Source organism: Vicugna pacos, chromosome 12 (genome assembly GCF_048564905.1).
Source record: "Vicugna pacos chromosome 12, VicPac4, whole genome shotgun sequence".
NCBI classification, from domain to species: Eukaryota; Metazoa; Chordata; class Mammalia; order Artiodactyla; family Camelidae; genus Vicugna; species Vicugna pacos.
This window is the reverse complement of record NC_132998.1, coordinates 4,730,316-4,744,244: the sequence shown is the minus strand read 5'-3', so window position 1 is coordinate 4,744,244 and position 13,929 is coordinate 4,730,316. Positions and strand designations below refer to the sequence as shown.

The window sequence follows — 13,929 nt, the reverse complement described above, 5'->3', positions numbered from 1 at the left end:
CCTTTAGCAAGTTTCACCTAATTTTTCTTCCCACCCTTATCCCCTTTTATGTACCATTATTTCCTGAAAACCGTTTGAATGAAATCTGGAAACAATGCAAAGACTTTGGAAATAAAAACACCGTTCTCTCATATCAAGTGTTTCAAACCTGATAAAAGCTCTCTCCTTTTAAAAGAGCAATGTCAACCATCAAAGGTAATTTTTATCAAGAAGTATTTTCAAGCATTAGAATATTTTCTAGCCAAATATTCACATGAGGATCCTCTTGTCATTGACAATACAAATAAAATTAATGACATTACGGGTCTACTTGGATTTCTTCCGAAGCCATTGTACTGAAATTCTTAAGTAAGCTACAATATGTCTGTCTTCTCCTGAATTATTTAGCCAATTACACCTAATTTTTACCTAACTCTGAAAGATAGTCTTGATACTTTAGTTACTTCAAAAAGTAAACACTGATTGAAAGCTGTTAGTTGTAAGATTTTGTTTGTTGTTTCCCTATTTTTCTTAACTAGTGAATCTTAGTTATTTCAGGTCAACAAACTGGGTAATCCCTCATAAGCATACTATCTATGTTCATGTCTGTATATAAGAATATTACCTCCAGTTATCTCAGTTTTGAAATGGCTTTGACACACAGAGCATCCTTTACCATTTCCAGGAAGCGAGGGCTTCTGAGTGATGGGGATATCACAAAGAAAAGGCTCCATCGCTTTCTGATTTTCTTACCTCTTTTTAGTGACAGAATGAAATCACTAAGTTACAGGAACTTCCCTTCCCTGCTCAAACTGACCCCTTCTAATGGCTTACCTAACTGTCTCAATCTCAGGTTCTTTAGAGTCATCAATGACTTCATGGGAAATAGCACGAAACTAGGCATGATTAAGGCTCAAAGAGTCGTCACCTTAGGGAGCAATCTCTCGGTCTTCCTTCTGACTGGGAACTCACATTTCCTTGCTGTTCTTTACACAGGACACCTTGGGCTTTGTTATGTGGACCACAATTACATAACTGAGGCTGAAGTCTCACCAGACCTAAGGACTAGCCCTCTGATGGCCCCTTTCATTTTAAAGGTCCATGTGTTGGTGCCCCTGAGGTGCGCTTCAGTATTGCTCCTTACGCTGGGATATTTGAGCTTCTCTCCCCTTTCATGCCCGACACAGAGACCCTTCATGAACACTTTTCTCTGCATCTACTGAAATATTCTTTGTACCTACTGGAATATTGAATGGTGGCCTGGTTTCCACTTTATTTCTCAGTGTATTCATTTATATAGTGATTTTCCCCTGTAACACTCAGCCACTCAAACTCTCTGAATTTGCTATTACAGTTACATTGTTAGTGCTCTTTTCTTTTATGATGAGAAAGGCACTTGGCGGAATAAAAGGGGACTTTGTTTCTCTCATGCGTGAGCTTTGAATTGGTACTAGAAAGCTTGATATCTTGGCTCTTTCACATTGCTTGGCAGTCATCATCCTATTTGGGCTTATTTTGGGTGTTGGATAAGGTACAAACTGTAGCCCCAATGTTTATTGCTTAACTTCAAGAAAATTTCAACTAATATTTCCAACATTTAAACCCAATTTTGCCTTTCTGCTTTCTTTTTGTTTAACTTTGTGGTCTAGGTCAATATTTGCTCAAGTTGGTAGAAATTCCCTTCAACTCATTTTCTTTGGTTAAACAGGTCAGCAGTTCTTCAATTGTTCCCAATCCTTGGAAGTCTTAGAGCGAATACCAGCTGCCAGCACTGTCTAGTTACTGTCCCCCCAGGAGGCTTAGAAGTCCCTCACACAAATGGAAGCCTAGGCACTCAGTCACTCTACGTCTCGTTCATGGATCCATATGGAAACTCTGTGTGACATCAAACTCCCAGAGAGCAAGCACTATGACTATATTTACAAATACAATCCTCAAGCAGCAAGTTGATTTTGAAAGATCTGATCAACTAACCAACTGTTTAATTCAGAGCCTGTCAAATAATCATTTCAAATATTTACTCCAAATTGACTGCACAGACAGTTTTTTTTTCCATAATGTATATAACTAGAATTTTAACTGACTATAAAATCCTATGACAGTTCATTAGTAAAGACAGGTGAACTGATGTAGCAATCCCCAACCCTCAGTAACTTACCACAGTGAAAAGGAAGGGACCCAGGCTCTTACTCTCTTGAGCTTTCCACTCTTCTAGGTCCATGCATGCCTCTCCCTTAAGCTGGAAGATAGGGAAAGAGCACAAGAATTATGCGTGGGAGCATTTTAAAGTCCAGACTTGATAATACGCTACATCATTTCTGCACACATTCTGTTGTCTAGAATTTGACCACATGCATTTCCTAATTGCAAGGCAGCTGAGAAATGTAGTCTAGCAGTGTGCCCAAGAGTAAAGGGAATTATTTTGTTAAATGCCTATCGCTGCCTGCCACAAATGGCACCACGTAACAGTGGGCCTTTCTTATATATTCTTATACAAACTATTGGGACAGTAGTGGAAATGACCATTGTCAAACACATCTATGAAAATCTCAGGTGGGAATATGAAGATTGGTGCCCACACTCCCGACTCGCTCCCAATATGTTTACAGAGATGCATTAGACCAGTTTGTCTCCTTGTTTCTTATTCTCAGCCTTTAACAAGATTTTCAGTTTTGCTAATTTCTCTCCTTTACAACACAAGTATCTACAACAATATTTCATGTATGTGTAGCACTTTGATCTTCAGATTTTCCAGAATATCTCTGAAGGTACTGTTATTTAAAGGAATAATTAATCTGTTAGATCAGCATCATGAAACCTACTAAAGTAGAAATCTATTAAAGTAGAAATGCAAGTCTGGAACTCGTTTTCTGACATTCTGTTAGATTTTTTTTTTAATAGTCCCTCTATTCAGCAGTTATACCATAAGACAAGGGATGTAAAACGAAGAAAACACCCAGCTCACTAGTTCACTATGCCTCTATTTCCCAGATCCTGTAAGTAAACATGAGGAAATTGGCTAAGTTGAGATTGGAAACTCATTTGTAATTTTTTTCTTCTCTAAACAGCTTTATCATTGTGACTATAGGAATGTGCTATTTCCCTCAAAACCTTCTGACTTACAACGAAAGAAATTTCCAGAATCAACAACAACAAAACACTAATGTTTCATTCAGCACAGTCCTAAGGACCTAAAGAACCTAGCTAGGTTGGACCAGCACTCAAATGTAAGATTGCAATTTACTCCTTTGAGGATTGCTCATTTATGGTTTGGAAGAGAACACACAAGAAGAATTCAAACCTTAATACTGCATAAACTGTTTTTGAAAGAATTAAAGTAAGTCTAACCACTAGATCTCTCAGTGAAATGTCAAAATTTTCTCGTAGTATAAAAGTATTTATTTTGCAAAAAAATTTCATGGGCCAAATATTCATCTTGAAATGAAAGCCAGAGAGCAAATAGATTTTTACTTGGGTGACAATAACGATGCTTACCATCAGTGGGGGAATAGGATTAAAAAGGATGTGAGGAGACAGTATCTGCTGGCCCACCCAGTGTGTGAAGAGGTTCAGCTGGATCCAATAGCAGTAGTCTAACACCAACATGACAAGAAACAGAAAAAGGAATGAAAACTTGGACTTCATTCCTGCCCACACACATGCAGCTGCAGTGGAAAGAATCACCAAACTAATTGGCATCTGATAGTCTGCATATTAAGGGAATCGGCAAATGCTTTCTTATGTTTGGTCTGAAAACTGTTTCCTAAGCTCACAATATAAAATTATGAACGTATTAGTCAAAAGAACATGTGTGATTTGTATTCATGGAGAAATGCTAGAAAGCATGGAAATAAATAAAAGCAGTAAATAAATATCAATGGAAAGGTTACATTTCTCTTGACGTTGTTGTAAAAATTATGTATATTATGTTAGAAAATGAAAGCTGTAATGCAGAAAATCTTTATCATTAGGACTTGTCATATATTTCTTTTACGACTTAAGCAAAAAAGGCACCAGATTTATTGACTTATTTGTAGTAATAAATCTCATATGTTTAAATACTGGTAACTGATGACTATAATGATTAATAGCGTAATGAAGTTTGTTGTATTAAATTGTAAATGTAGTCTTATTTGCTTTGTAACTCTCCCCCAAAATAGTATTGGACATTTCACATAGCAAAATCTCAATATATAGTTGTTATAATCAATAATAATCATCATAAAATCATGGTTACTGTGACTCAGATCATCTTTTTTTTTTTTTTTGACCTAATGGCTTTCAAGCCAATCTATTATTTGGAGACCTCTGTGTACCAAGATGTTGTATCTAAAAGTTGTCAAACTCATTTGAATTCCATGAACATGGCAAAAGTGTTATTTTTTTAAAAAAAAGTTTCAACAAGTATTTCTTAGGAACAAAGAAAATACAAATACAAGGCTGCTCTAAAAATATTTGGTGTGTTACTATAGCCACTGACTGTAACTAGTGTCAGTAAAAACTTCTGAAAAAGAAAAAGATCTTCTCAAGAACTGATGCTGAATGGCAACATGAATGGCAAAGTAAAGACCAGCACAAACCCTCTCTCCCATAAAAGCAAGAACACTGGCCAAAAAAATGGCCCAAATCAACTTTTTTTTAAAACTCTGGAAATTAACCAAAGGCTTGCAACAACCTGGGGATCATTTATTTAAGAAAAAAGGCTAAATCTCAGAACAGAAAGCTTTGTGGCATCTACCTTGTCCCAGTCCCACCCACCTTCCCCAGATATGTGAGAGTCTTAAAAACCAACAGCTCTACAATCATGGGGAAACCCAGCAACCCAGCAGACCTTGAAGACCAAAGAAAGGGCAGGAGTTTCCCCAAGTCCTCCTTCCCAGATAACTGTTACTATTTTATATATTTATATGATATTTGTAAGTATTATAAAGCAGACTTCAATATCCCTCTTTTAATAATGAATAGAACAACTAGACAAAAGATCATTAAAGAAGTAGAAGACTTAAACATTACAAATCAACTAGAATTAACATTTTTTGAACAATTCAACAGCAGCAGTATATACATTCTTTTCAAGGACACAGGAATATTCTCCAGACTAGACCGTATGTTAGTCTATAAAACAAATCTCAATACATTTAAAAGGAATGGACTCACACAAAGTATGCTTTCAGCATCACTAGCCCAGATGCCTTCATTCAGAAATCCCTTCATGTAGAGCCTTCTTTAGTGGCCTTCCTCCATCATCTCTGCAGAGATCACCTTTTCAGGGAAAGGATAGGGGGAACCCGAAAGATAATTTTCTTTGCTCTAACTCAGTACTTTTCCACTCCTAGCCTTTCCTGCTGTCTTTCATCTGGCTCCTGGGGACATGAGACCTCAGGAGCCTTCTGTACAGGGCTCCGTCTATAGTGAGATGACTTCCACATCTGTGCTTATTACCCTAAGCCTTGGCCAGTGTCATTCCACAGGGAGAATGAAACAGGAAAACCAGCACTTTCTGCAGTTTAGCTCCTTCCTTATTCTATCTAAGTGATCAAAGACCTGACTGTTACTCTGTCTTGTTACCTTAATTGGCTAATCCAACATCTGGTAGCTTAGCTCTGTCCAGCTCTCCGGAACTCATATCATAAAGGATACCAAAACCAGCAAACCTTTAGCTAGACTGACCAAGAAAAAAAATTATGCTCAAATTACAAAAATCAGAAATGTAGGAGGGAACACTACTACCAACGTTATAAAAACAGAAGAGGATTATAAGGGAAAATTATAAAAATTATATGTCAACAAATGAGATAACCTAGACAAAAGGACAAATCCCAGAAAGGTACAAACCACTGAAACTGACTCAAGAAAAAATAGAAAATCAAAATAGACCTACAAGAGATTCAATCAGTAATCAAACAACATTCCATAAAGAAAATCCCAAGGCTTCACTGATGAATTCTACCAACATTTAAATTCAAGCAACATTTAAGGAGAGTAACAATAAAACTTCACAAACTCTTCCAAAAAAATAGAAGAGGATGGAACACTTTTCAAATCATTCCATTAGGGCTTACTACACTGATAACAAAAACATACAAAGACATCTCAAGAAGAGCAAATTATATAGACCAATATCCTTAACAAATATCATTGTAAAAACCCTAAACAAAATACTAGAAAACTAATCCATAGTGCATGAAAAGCATTATACATAACGACCAAGTGGGATTTTTCCCAGGAATGCAAATTCGGTTCAATCAATGTAATACACCAATAGAATAAAAGTAAAAAAAAAAAAAAAAACCACATGATCATCTCAAATGCTGTAAAAGCATTAGATAAGATGCAACTCAATTTCATAATAAAAACATTCAACACACTAAAATAGAAAGGAATTTCCTCAGCTTGATAAAGGGCTTGTATAAAAATCCCACAGCCCACATCATGCTCAATGCTGAAAAAGTGAATGCTTTCCCCTAAGATTAGGAAAAAGGCAAGTATGTCCAGTCTATTCAGTATTTTACTAAAGGTTCTAGGCAGGGAAATTAGGCAAGAACAGGAAATGAACATCTCCCATATTTGAAAGGAGAAATAAAAGTACCTCTATGTACAGATAGAAAAATCCTAAGAAATCCCTGCCCACTCCCCCAAAAAACTATTAAAGTTAATAAGTGAGTTTAACAAGGTTAAGGATAAAAGTTCAATATAAAAATCCAATTTTATTTTCATACACTTGCAATGAATAATCCAAAAATAAAATGAACAATTCAACTTACAATAACATCCTTAGGAATAAATTTAACTAAATAAGTGTAAGATATGTATCTCAATACACTACAAAACTTCGCTGAAAGAAATTAAAGAGATAAATTCAAAGACATCAATGCTTAGGGACTGGAAGACTTACTACTGCTAAGAAGACAATAGTCCTAAAGTTATCTACAGATTCAATGCCATCCCTATTAAAATCCTACATAGTACTCTGGCAGAAATTGACAAGCTGATTCTAAAATTCATATAAATATGCAAATATCTGGAATAATTAAAATAATATTGAAAAAGAAGAATAAATTTGGAGGACCCACCACACCTCTCAATTTTAAATCTTACAAAACTATGGTAATAAAAATTGTGTGATACTGACATAAGGATCAATAAATATATAGATCATGGAAAAGAACTGAGAGTCCAGAAATTAACTCTTACATCTGTTGTCAATTAATTTGCAACAAGTGTTCCAAGACAATTCAATGCAAATGCAGAGTCTTTTCAACAAAGAGTGCCGTAAAAACTAGATATCCACATTCACAAGAATAAAACTGGATGCCTGCCTCACACCATCTACAAAATTAAACCAAATGGATCAAAGGCCAAATGCACAGCTAAAGCTGTAAAACTCTTAGAAGAAATCCAGGCACAAGTCTTTGTGACCTTACATTAGGCAATGGTTTTTTATGTTTAACACCAAAAGCACAAGCAACAAAAAACAGATAAATTGTATTTCATCAAAAATTAAATTTTTTGTGTGCTTTGAAGGACACTGTCAAGAAAGTGAAAACACATACAATGAGAGAAAATATTTTTCTATTTTCACATATTCAATAAGGAGCTTTTATCTTGAACACACAGAGTAGTCTTACAACTCAGTAACACAAATTTAAAGAGGGCATAACATTTCTTCAGAGATTATCAAACACCCAATAAGCACTTGAAAAGATGCTTAAAATCCCTGGTCATTAGGGAATTGCAAATCAAAAACCACACTGAGCCCACTCACATTTGCTAGGATGGCTATAATTAAAATAAAAATAAAAGACAACAGCAAACAGAAAATAGTGTGTTTGGGGAGGATGTGGAGAAACTGGAACCCTCACACATTGCTGGTGGGAATGTAAAATGCTACAGCCACTGCGGAAAACAATTTGGTGATTCCACAATATGATAAGTATAGAATCACCATATGACCCAGCAATTCCTCTCCTAGGTATATACTAAAACAATTGAAAACACATGTTCACACACAGACTTGTCCGTGAATGTTCGTATCATTCATAATAGCCAAAAAGTGAAACACTCCAAATGTCGATACCAAATGAATGAATTTTTAAAAAAATGTATATCCATTCAACAGAATATTATTCAGCCATAAAAAGGAATTAAAACTTTGAAATATGCTGCAACATGGATGAAACTCAAAACATGGTAAATGAAAGCAGCTGGACACAAAGGTCACAGTGTATGATTCTTTATATGAAATGTCCTAGGCACACAGAGACAAAACAGTAGTTACCAGAGGCTGGAAAGAGGGAGGGAGGAGTGAGGGAGTCATGGCTAATAGACTTGGGGTCTCTTTTGTGGGTGATTAAAACATTCTGAAATTACCTACTGGGGATGGCTGTACAACCTTGTGAGTATACTAAAATCCACTGAGTTGTACACTTTAAAAGGGTGGATTTTACTGTGTATAAATTATAGCTCAATAAAAAAAAAAAGAATTAGTGCTGGTTTTCACCTGACGTCATGTTACCATGATGTAATTGAGATAAAACTAAGAAATTTTTATTTTACATAATTCGCATGGTAGGCATATTTCTTGTGCTTGATCTTCTGTTTTTTTATAAGAGAACATATTTAATGTTATCATTGGCATCATTATTCTATAGTTCTCAACATGAAGAGGTTTAAGAAAACCTTTATAGACGATTTTAAACAGACAAAACTGACCAAGTAAAGCAATGTAGAATAGCTAATTGGAAATTATAAAAGGTATGAAGCAGAAATGTTTATAGATATTAGTGATCTTTTGGGGGTAGGACTGTGTGTAGAAATAGTAATGAATAAAATGTGGCTTTTTCATTAAGTTGAAGGATGTATGCAACCAGAGATCTATCGGCAGCATAGTAACTGGCAGATTAGTTCCAAAGCAGAAAAATCTTTGGTGCTGCTTTTTAAAAAGGATCTACTGTGATTAATAAGTTTCCCATCATATGCCACATTTATAGGGGTCTATGAGCTCATGAAAAAGGAATGGTGACGAGTAGTAACTGCTAAAATTTTACACTGAATTACCTAGTTGTATTAGGAAAGACTTTCATTTTTCTTTAACGATTCTTTTAAACACTTTCTCCAGCAATGCTTGATTAATATATTCATAGCAATTATCTCTATACCTTTTCCACCCACATGATGCCAATTAAAACAATTAGCTAACTTGAGTTAAAAGATTCTTTTTAAATAATCACAGTCTTTATTTTCAGCATTATATTTAGATGAAGAAATACGACTCATGGCCATTTTAGTTCTAAAAATGATGTTATCTATAAGGTAATACAAAATTTCCATGTTACAAAGATTTCTCAATAATTATAGAACATTTTAAAAGTTTTCTTATTAGATTCAGTTATATAACATGCTTCATTCTTAATTAAATTATTCTTACTTATCCATGTTAAATTTTTGGTTCTAAGTTGTTTGGGTTTCTAATATTTATTGTGGAGAAAATTTTCAGTTCTTGTATCTAGTTCAACCATGTGATTATTTCTACTGTTATCTGTTTTGAAAGATAGGTTTTCCTATTTCAATGCTCTGGGATACCTGCATTTGTTCTTCTTAGATAGTCGTCTGGTTACTGTAAAGGACTAAAACTGTTAGAGTGCATTATTCACCTCAGAGAAATGAACTAAAACTTGCATCTTTATTTTTACCTAGGCTCTAAGGTTTGACTTTAGTCACAGCCCATGTTAGTACTTTTTATTATATTGTACTTGCCCTTGGTTCTTGCATCCTTTATGGTTGGGTATAAAATTAATGAGAAATAAATGACCATTATCTACGGGTAGAAAAGTAGGAAAAAAAAAGAAACAGCAGGTAAGAAATGAAGGAAGAAGAAAGAAGGGGGATTGAGAGGCAAACTAGGATTAGCTTACATTCAATTAAAAGACAGAAGTAAAAATACCTCATAATTTTAGCTTTGAATTAAAAATTTAAAAACCTGTACACAGGACATGGGATATATTAATGTGTGCTGGACTTGGAGGGGATTCCCACAAGTCTTTGGACAGCTAATAGAAATTTAGTCACTCAACATTCCAGTAGCATATGTGAAGGTGAGCATAGGTCAATAATAGATTGCATAAATTTTATTAGGTTATTTGATCTATGCCTAGAGGTCATAAAACATGGATATTTAACTTCATCTCTTTTATATTTGTAACAGTTTAAGTTTTTCAAAAGTAACAGACAATCCAGGGAGCGGAGGGAGGAGGGATGAGTGGAAAAACCAGAGGATTTTTAGGGCCATAAAACTACTCTCGTGCGATACTATAAAGATGGCTACATGTCCTTGTACATTTGTTCCAACCCAAAGAACGTAAAATGCCTATTGTAAACCATGGACTTTGGGTGGTTGTGATATGGTAATGTAGGCTCATCAGTTGTAATAAATACGCCACTTTGGTGGAAGTGTTGATAATGGAGGAAATTGCATGTATAGGGGCAGTGGTTACATGGAAAATCTCTGTACCTTCCACTCAATTTTACTATAAACCTAAAACTACTCTAAAAATATAAAGTTAAAAAAAGACAACTCATACTAAAAACAAACTTTTGCTCCAAGTTATTTTTATAGGAAAACATGTGTTGTTGAGTGAATATGTATGCAACACTCTAGATGTCTGTTTTGCAATCTCTACAAAATGATAAAGTTATTAATAAAGAGCCATCTGACTTCTCTAAGTTCACGTCTTCATTCTTCAAATGTATATTGGTTATCTTTCACTACATTACAAATTATCCCAAACTTAGCAATTTAAAACAGCAAACAGTCTAGCTCGTTCAGAGTCAAAAGTGAGCTAAGGCAAGGTTTAATTAGGGCTGAAAAATCTACCTCCAATCTCACCTATGTGGTCATTGGTAGGGCTCAGAAAAGGGCAGTGGTTCTGTGAAAGACCTGCCAAGAGAATGAAAAGACAAGCCACAGACTGGGAGAAAATATTTGCGAAAGACCTAACTGATCAAGGACTGTTAACCAAAATACACAAAAGAACTCTTAAGACTCAACAATAACGAAAAAAAAAAAACCTGATGAACAAAATGGATCAAAGAACTTAACAGATGGCAAATAAGCATATGAAAAGATGTTCCACTGGGCAAAAAGCTAAGTAAAACAACAGTGAGATGTTTTTCATTCCCCAAATGCCATTTACAATTAAAGCCATCAGTTCCTTGATACATGGGCCTTTTCACAGGGTTTGCATGACCTTGTGACATGGGAGCTAGTCTTCTCCAGTACAAGTGAGGGGAGAGAAAGAGAGAGAGAAGATATAAACCAGTCCTTTTGCAATTGAATCTTAGAAGTAACATCTCATTATTTCTGCTATATCCCATCTATTCGAAGTGGATCAAGTCCAACCCACACTCAAGGGGAAGGTATTCACAAGAGCAAATCCCAGGCTGCAAGATCACTGATGGCCAACTTAGAGGTTGCCTACCCAAATGTGCCAAAGTCACCTTAGACCTATAGGATATCAGGCCACATAGAACTATACTGTTTTCTTTAGAGAAAATGTTAGATCCCGAGTTTCTGCTGTGAGCAGATAGTAGTGTCCTTTGTTAAGCAAGACAACACTGGCAGAAGGCTGGGATTGAGGAAGGAGATCTCGAGCTCAGCTATGGTGTGGTTAAGCTGGTTAAGCTTGTGGTTAATTTGAGACTTCCAGCTGGAGGTGCTGAGTCAGCAATTTGTTAGATGTTGTCTTAGCTCAGAGGGGAAGTTTGGAATGAAGATATTAACTTGAAAGCATTCATAATATAGATAATAATTAATGATATGAGCATGGAACAAGTCATGAGAGACAGAATACAAAGTAAGAAAAGGAAGAGACCAAGTTCAAAGCCTTGAATAACTCAAGATTAAAAGCCAGATAAAGGGCAGTGATCCAGCAAAGGACGCTGAGAGGAATCAGTTTCCAAGGTTAAAAAAACAGGGAAAGTTTGGTGACAGCGAAGCCCAGTGCAGAATCAGTCAAGAAAGACGGACTAGTCTGCAATCGCCAATGCTGCTGAGGATTCCAGTAACAGGAACACAGAACAATGCCCATTGGCTTAACTGATGGAGAACTCACTGGTACCCATGGCAGGAAGCATATGGATAAAGGACAGGAGAGGAGCCTAGATGGGAAGGAGCTGAGTGGCAGGTAAGCGAATCAGTACAGGCAACTTTTGTCAAAGCTTTGTAAAGGAGAGGGGGAAAAAAACCCCCAAAACAGAAACAATCAAAAGGGAAGCAAAGTTCTTTTTAACATGAAAGTGAATGTTTCCTTACTTTGTAAATATGTGTATATATTTAAATGATGATGAGAAGGGCGCCACAAAAAGAAAGAAACAAGAATGAAAAAAATAATGATCGATGTCAGGTTCTGGGGCAAGTGTGGGGACGTGGGATCTCTAACAAAGAGGGAGTGGTATCTCCTGAGCCATAACAAGAGGGAATGAAAGCAGAAGAGATGGACAGTACGGATGCTGGAAGGTTTGATAGACTTAATGGCAGAAAAGTGAAGGCTTTGGCAGTCCACTATGGCTGGGTTTATTCTCTTTGTGAAGGAGATGTCATGTGTGTATGTGAGCGTGTGCCTGCGAGGACACTGGAGAGACACAAGTACAGCAGTTGTCGGGAAATCTTCAACTACATTGGAACAGGAGGAAATGAATACAATGCTTCACTGACACAGCCAAATCCTTTAGAGAAAGCCAATCCTGGGCTAGGGGCACATGGGTCGCTTTACTCTCATTTCTAATCACTGCTTCTCCTTCCATGCTTTTGTGCATTTCCTGCTCCTTCTCTCATAAGGAAGGGGATCCAAGGCAGGAAGCCCACCTATGTGTCAGGGACTCGAGTGACAGTGCCTCTCAGTGTCTGCATTTAAAACAAAGATGACCAAAGAGGGTAGTGATCTCTGCTTAACCCAAGAGAGCGACGTGCTACTTGAGAAAAACAATTCAGAGCATAGTTTGGGGTAGACTTTGGCATCAGCTGCAGGCTATGCAATCTAACTGGGCCTCAATTTTCTCAGCTGTAGAATGTGGATAATATTCCTTAATTTTAAAGGTTTTAAAGATTCCTGACAGTATATATCAAGTTCCTGACGCTCAAATACATTTAATACATTAAAAAAAAAAAAGTCGTAGCTGCCACTGCCGCTATTAGCAACGTGGTTATTGTTATTCCTAATGTATTTCTGTTAAAGGAGCTTTTTATGAGGTAACGCCGCATGTGTCAATATCTACGGGGCCGGAATCCGTTGATTAGTCCATTAAACAACTATCTCTGCATGGCAGTGTGCCTCCCTAAATTCACCGTCAACGTGAAAGGGCAGGAAAGCAGTCACAACACCACTTACCAAGCGTGACCCCAGAGGCAAACCAGCGTGCGGGGGGAGCCCAGAGGAGGCCTAGGAGAACTGGAGCAGCCTTCGTTAAGATGAAGTGTGTAAGACGCTTTTGGGCTGCACCCCACAGGCCTATGAGGCCTGTACTCCCAGCTGCGGGACCGAAGAAGCCAGTGACAGAGACAGCAATGACTTAAAGGACAGGTGGAGCTTCCATGCCTGGAGCAAGTTCCCGGAGCGACTTCCCGCCACGGATGGACGGCGGCCAGCAGGCGGAACATGGTGGCAGGCTTCGCTTCCGGGGCAGAGGGCAGTTCGCAGTTATAGGGCAAACTGACGTCCCATTGGCTCGTTGGTTACCATGGAAACCAGCGGAGGGGCACGCCCCTCACCACCGCTTTGATAAGGGCAATCACTAGCCCAGGCAGGGGCAATTACGTATGATGGTCAGTCACAGGTGTTTTCCAGATAGAGGTGAAATAGACCCTGGTACTTTATTTCAGCTAATACATCAACTAGCAAATGGAACTCCACTGCTTTTGTAGCATTTTAGATGGATTATGTATTTCTAAGTTCT

The 13,929-nt window shown here is 37.0% G+C and overlaps 1 long non-coding RNA gene across 8 annotated transcripts in view; it reads right to left on the bottom strand.

Annotated features, from left to right (window-relative positions):
- LOC140700026 (uncharacterized) overlaps window positions 1–13,609 on the bottom strand; it is a 103,810-nt gene extending 90,201 nt beyond the window's left edge. For all 8 annotated transcript variants that reach the window (XR_012078225.1, XR_012078228.1, XR_012078230.1 and 5 more), the window contains exons 1-2: window positions 13,365–13,609; window positions 2,138–2,218 (exon numbers count right to left, since the gene is read on the bottom strand). This is a non-coding gene — a long non-coding RNA (uncharacterized lncRNA). The remainder of the gene's footprint in view (window positions 1–2,137; window positions 2,219–13,364) is intronic.
- Window positions 13,610–13,929: the final 320 nt, after the last annotated feature.